Here is a 6,422-nt window from a genome sequence, read left to right as displayed (position 1 = left end):
TCAGCCCCACACCCTGTCAGGTTTATATCTGTCCTCTCCTCTCCTTCACTCGGGTTGACAGGGCCTGTTACATCTGCCCTCTACCTGCTCGCTTGTTTCCATCTTCTTCCCCAACTCCTGTCCCCTGGTGACCTCCCCGAAATGCTCCAAATCCCCAAACTCTCTCCTGCCCGTGCCCAGAACCCTGCTCTGCACCCTCCACCCTGTGCCTGCAGGATTGAGTTCCACGTTGTCACTTAAGCCCCAAAACCCAGCCTGCCGTCCCCCCCTGCCCCTTCCCTGCCCACCATGTGGGGTCAGCTCCAGCCAGGGGGCACCTCTGCACCTTTGTTCTTGGTGTTCCCACTACGAATGTCCGCCCCCTGCTCCATCCATCATTCCCGACCCACTTCAAGCTACACCCTTGCTGGCCCCTGAGGCCACATTGATCTTCCCTCTTCTCGGGCCTCCTTCAGCCCTCCCTGTCCAGGTGTTCGTCACCTGCTCACCCACTACCTGGGACCATCACTGCACTTGCTTTGACTTGTTCCACCCTGGACCAGGGACCCTATATTCAGTTCACATACCCTATTCTAGTGGTCACAGATGCTCCCCTAGGTCACATATCCTATCCTCAGGTCCCAAGCATAGCAGCAGCGACCGCTGGCTAAGTCATCGGATAGGAAGCCTGCCTGCATAGAATCATAGCCTGTCAGCGCTGGAAGGGATCTGAGACTTCAGCACCCTCATTTTATACACGGGGAAACTGAGGCCCAGCCAGAGGGGTGGTGCCCAGGATTCTGCCATGAGTTGGGAAGGCAGTTGAGACTCCTGACCAGGTCTCTGGACTCAGGTTTTAGTGCTCTCTCTCCCTTACCATTTTGCTTCTAGAGTTCAGGTTGTCATTGTCACTCATGCGTAAATTGGCAATATAACTTTTTATCTCAAGGCCTTGGTTTCTCTGTGATAGAGAATAGCAGTCCTGGGCCATGGTACCTTCCTCAAAGTGGGGTCGGGGTAATTGAGGAGCCCTGCGGCAATGGCAGGACTTTTCACTGGAGCATCACTTGCCCCTCTGGCCCTTCCCCACATCCCACACTGCTCATCCCCTGCCCCTGTGTGCTCCCTGGCCTGGCCACTTCCAAGGGCTGTAACCCCTCTTCCCCTTTCTGACCCCCCCTTTTGGGCCATCCCCCATTGTGTTCCATGTTGCAGGCTATTGCAGGCATGTGGCAAGCATGTTGCAAGCATGTTGCAGGCATGGCCTTTTCCACTTGGCTGCCTATGCCACACAGGTCAGGTGGTGAGTGGCCCAGGCCGCCCCCACGCCGTGTTTAGCAGTGGAGCTGAGCGGAGGCGGTGCCTGGTTCCCCAGCCACAGTCTCTCGTTAGAAAGAAATTAAAAGCCACTCAATTTTGGCTAATATCCCTCTGAAGGCCTTTAACTCCACCTGTGACTAACCCATTCATAATCGCTCCGTTTTAGTGGCTCAGGCTGATGTAGCCTCAATTAATTTGGGAGGAGAGATAAACGGCCATCCCTCTTTGTCTCCCATCCCTTCCTCCCTTCCTGCCCTCGCTGTCGTCTCCCCCACAGCCTCTCTGTGCCTCTGGCTTGGCTGTTCTCTCTCCTGTTCTCTGTCTCACCTCTCTTTCCCACCCTGATCGTGTGGGTCTGCTGCTCTTTCTTGAAATCTCGTCTCTCCAGCTCTTTTTGTGTCTCTCTCAAAGTCGGTCTCAGTTTTTGGTTCTCCCTCCATTTCCGTCTGTCTCTTTCATTCTTCGTGTCTGTCTCTCACACTTCCTGTTTCTTTCTTTTCCTTGATCCATTTCTGTATTTGTCTGGGCCTCCGCTCTTTTGTCTTTGTCCCTCCCCTCTGCTTCTGTCGCTCCCCTGCTTTTGGTCACTGTGACCACAACTTGCTCATGTTTGGGGCTACATCCCTTGCCCACGAGTGCTGTGTGTTCTGTCTCTGTTTCTGGTGCTGGGTGACCCTCCAGCACTGTCCCCATCCCTATCTCTCTTCTTTGCTCTCTCTGACTCTTTGTCTCAAACACTCCTGAATTTCCTTTCACTCTCCAGCCCCTTCTGTCTTGTCCCTTCTCCCTGTAGCTTCTCTTCTTTCTCCCTTCCCCCGTTTCCTCTCCTTCCTTTTCTTTTATTCCACTTCTGTCCCTACGTTTGCCTCGGTTTCTGCTGTATCTCCTGGAGTTTTCTCTCTTCCCTTTCTTTTCTGCCACCGAGATGACTTTTCTCCCACCCCTCCCCCTAGGCTCAAGCACCTTTTCTCCTGGCGCCTCAACCCCCAGCCCATCAGTCCTTTTGTCTTCCCCTCTCCTCTCGATTATTATTAATGATAAAAGCTCAAACAGCACATCAGTAATTTCTGAGTGAGTTTTGCAATGAAACTGGGGCCTTCTCAGCCCCTCCCGAGTCCCACAAATTTTACTTTTGTAATTTCACGCCTTTGGTTATCACCACGCTGCTCCGTCCCTCTCTGCCTCTCAGCTCCCCTCCCCGCCCCCCCTCCCCCCCGGAGAGAGCACTTAAACTTGTTTTCATTCCCTTATTCTTTATTTTTTTAATGTCCACTCTCTCCGGAGTCAGTAATGTTCTTCCTCTCTTTCCTCTCCCATTTTCTGTTAATTCTGCGCCATCTGCCTTAGCATCTGTTAAAAATAAAATTTCCCTCACACAATGAGAAGCCTCCCTGCTCCTCCCCTCCCCCCTGCAGCCCCCCAGGTTTGGTGCTGGGGCCGTCAGATGCCACTTCCTCTCCTGGGATCCTCCCCCCTCCCCCCTGTCCCTAGTCTGGTTTTCAGAGAAGAGACAGTGCCGGGCAAGCAGGCGGCAGGGAGGGAGGGGGCTGCCCAGGGGGCCTGGAGCTTGAGGGGCAGCTGCAGAGGGAGCAAGAACTGGGGGGCACAGAGGATGGAACCAGGCTCCACCCATTTGCCTTCGGGACCTTGCCCGGGCTGGAGCTTTGAGCTGCTGTGACAGAGCACCTGCACAGGTAGGTGACAACAGGTGGGGGAGAGGTTTGAGGAGACAGCTCTTGCACCCCAGGAAAGGAGGTTGCTGATGAATCCATTTGCCCTTTTCTGAAAACTAATGCTGTGGCAAGAAGCTGGGGTGGTGGTGGGAGTCAATTTGGGAGATGAGAGGACAGCCCCCAAGTCCTAGTATCTGGCCCCAGCTTGGGTTGGGTATGATGCTAGACAAGGTGTCCTCAAGACTGGCTGTCCAGGATCCCCTCCTCCCCATGTCTGCTGGAGGACTGTGTCCCTCCTGCCCTGGGCTCAGCTGGGAGAAGGGAGGGGAAGGGAGTCAATTGACCCCCATGCCCTGAAGACTTTAGGAGGCAGGACATTTTTGGGTTGAAGCCAGCTTCCCAGAGGAGCTGAGAGGAGGCTCAGTGTCGTGGGTGTGTGTGTGTGTGTGTGTGTGTGTGCCTGAGGTTATAGCTTCCTGTCTCCACTGATGCGTGTAGGGGTGCCTGGGAAGGGTATATATGAACTGGGTTTTCACTGATTTTCTTTTGGTGTCATACTATGTCTGGCTACATCTCGCAAGTGTGGGTGTATTGTGTGTGGTACAATGAGTGTGTAGCTATACCTCTCTACAAGAGGGGTGTGACAGTGTGTGGTAGTGGTTATGCTATGACTATGCATCTGTGTGCATATTTGTGCAAATGGTGTCTTGCAAAAAACCTAGCCTCCTGTGATTGTGACTGTGTGTATAATTGTGTCCTGCTACCTTGTATGTGTATGTGGAAGTGTTACATGCTCTGTATGTCTGTGTGTTTGTACATTACTTTATCTCTCTTGTGATGTTGCGTGTAACTGTTTCTGTGTGTGATAATTGCTTGTGGTGGGGTGGTTTGCATGTGACCAATGACAGATTGGCACGTGTGTGCAGCTGGTTTAATTCTGAGTGAGGTGGTGAGTTTGGCAGTCTCGCTCTGTGGGAAAGTGATCCTGGATGACTGTCTCTGGTGTGTGTGTGTGCGTGTGTGTGTGTCTACTGTGTGCTTCCTTTTATTCAGTGCCACACAAATAAGTGGGTACCAGGGGTGGGCTTGGCTGCGCCCGACGCATGCGTAGGGCAAGGGATGCCGAGTTATGTTGGTGGATCCAGTGAGGGTGACTGAAAAAAGGTCTCAACCAGGGAATTGAGGCAGCTCATCAGCGGGGTGGCGAAAAGGCACAGGCTTTAACATCAAACAGTTCTGAGTTGAATTCCTAGATTGTCCCGGCCAGGTCAGTGACAGCAAGTTACTTAAACTCACTGAGTCACAGTTTCCACATCTGTAAAATGGGAATAATCATATCTATGGGACAGAATTGTTGTGAGACTTAGGGACAAAAGATGTCAAACAACTAGTCTGGCACCTAATAGTAATAATATAATATTAATAACAACAACAATAAACCATTATTAAGTGCTTGCTATTACATATCTGCTTCCTTTACTCCTCACATCAACTCTAGATGAGTCCTTGCTGTTTTAGAGACAGTAAACCGAGGCACGGAGTATAAATAACCACGACCAGACAGCTGGTAATGGCAGAGCACCTGCTCAGCACATTGCAACTTTATTTGGCTTCAAGTAGATGCTTCCTGCAACTACCACTAATACTATTCATGTGAATGTGGGGGGCGCATCAGACAGACAGCACTTTGTTCCCGTTTGTGAAAGTGGTCTCCTTCCAGGTCATCCCACGCCCACACTCCAGCAGAGCTAAGGGCTCCTGGATCTGTTTGGGGAACAGGACAAAGGAGACAGACTGAGGAGAAAGAAATGCCCCCACGCTCCTGGCCGCCTCTTGCCAGCCTTGATCGACACCGAAGGCGCAGTAATCTCTCTCTGGCCCGAGGGGAGCAGCAGCGTTTGTGAAACAGATTTTTACAAAATGTTTTGACCCTGCTCTCCCCTCCCCCCGCATCCCAGCCTGGCACCGTGTCACCTAATTAAATCAGCCTTCGCGGGCGTCTCCGCTCCCTGCTAATTGTGCCCTGGGCCGGCTTCCGGAGGCAGCTCTCCCCACCCGGCTCTCCCAGCCCCGCACCGCCACCCTCCGCTCCCAAGGACAGAGGGGGTTATGTGGGGGATGGGGGTCCCCAGGGGGCTCCTGTGGCGATTTCCACAGTTCTCCCCACTGGCCATTCTGCATCGCGGGAAACTGAGGCACTGGCTCTAGATCTCTGCCTGGCCGGGCTTTTGCCCAAGGACCGGGGCGCAGGTCTGAAACGACCGGGGGTCTGGGGAGAGGCCAGCCCGAGCGTATCCGAGTAATTGTCTTCTCCAGACGCGGAGCAGGAGAAAGTGGCTCGGAAAATCCCGGATTTCTTTCCCCTTCACCGGCTGCACGGGCCCGCCGGAAGCCGGGAGGTTTTATTTACAGATCCTCCGGAGCGCGGAGGCTTGGCGGGGAGGGTGGCGGCCGCCGCCACCTCTGTCCAGGGTGCTGAACATGCACAGGGCCAGGCGGTTCTTCTGCGTTTGCCGGGATCATAACAATGACTAAAAATCATTACAGGAGACTTTATTGAACCATTACCGTGAGCCAGGCAATGAGCTGAGCGCTTCCAGCTCTCTCTATACAATTTAATTCTCACAGCAACCCTAAGAGAGATTTCCCATTTTACAGATAAGAAAATTGAGACCTAAAGAGCTGGAGTTGCCCATGGCCAAGGGAGATTTTCACTTTATCTGTAGTGTCTGATTTTTTTTTTCTTACAACGAAGAATATATGCATGTATTATTTGTACATTAAAAATAGGCATTTTTGCCAGGCACTGTGGCTCACACCTGTAATCTTAGCACTTTGGGAGGCTGAGGTGGGAGGATCACTTGAGGCCAGGAGTCTGAGGCCAGCCTGAGTAAGAGTGAGACCTCAACTCTACAAAAATTTTTAAAAAATTAGCCAGGTGTGGTGGTGCACGCCTGTAGTCCCAGCTACTTGGGAGGCTGAGGCAGGAGGATCGCTTGAGCCCAGGAGTTTCAGGCTGCAGTGAGCTATGATGATGCAACTGCACTCTAGCCCTGGCAACAGGTTAAGACCCTGTCTTAAAAAAAAAATTAAAGTGAATGTTTTTCTTAATGTGGGACATTGTTCTTGATGTATGACCCAGGTTCTTCAAAGGGAAATTAGATTCATACACATTTTTAAAAAAGAAAGAGAAAGAAAACAATAAAATACATCATTGGATGGACCTTGTTTGGTTTTTTATTTGAACAAACCAAATATAAAAAAAAAGAAAAAAGAAAGAAAAAGTCAGGAAAATTTGAATATGAAGTGGGTATCTGATGATATTAAGGAATGACTGCCAATTTTGGTAGGTGTGATAGTGATATTGTGGTTATGGCTTTTAAAAGTCTTTAATTGCTAAATTTTTGCCTTAAAATGAGCAAGTAAGGAACTTTCCCAAGGTTACTTAAG

This window comes from Eulemur rufifrons, chromosome 28 (genome assembly GCF_041146395.1).
Source record: "Eulemur rufifrons isolate Redbay chromosome 28, OSU_ERuf_1, whole genome shotgun sequence".
Lineage (NCBI taxonomy): Eukaryota > Metazoa > Chordata > Mammalia > Primates > Lemuridae > Eulemur > Eulemur rufifrons.
This window is presented reverse-complemented; position numbering follows the sequence as displayed.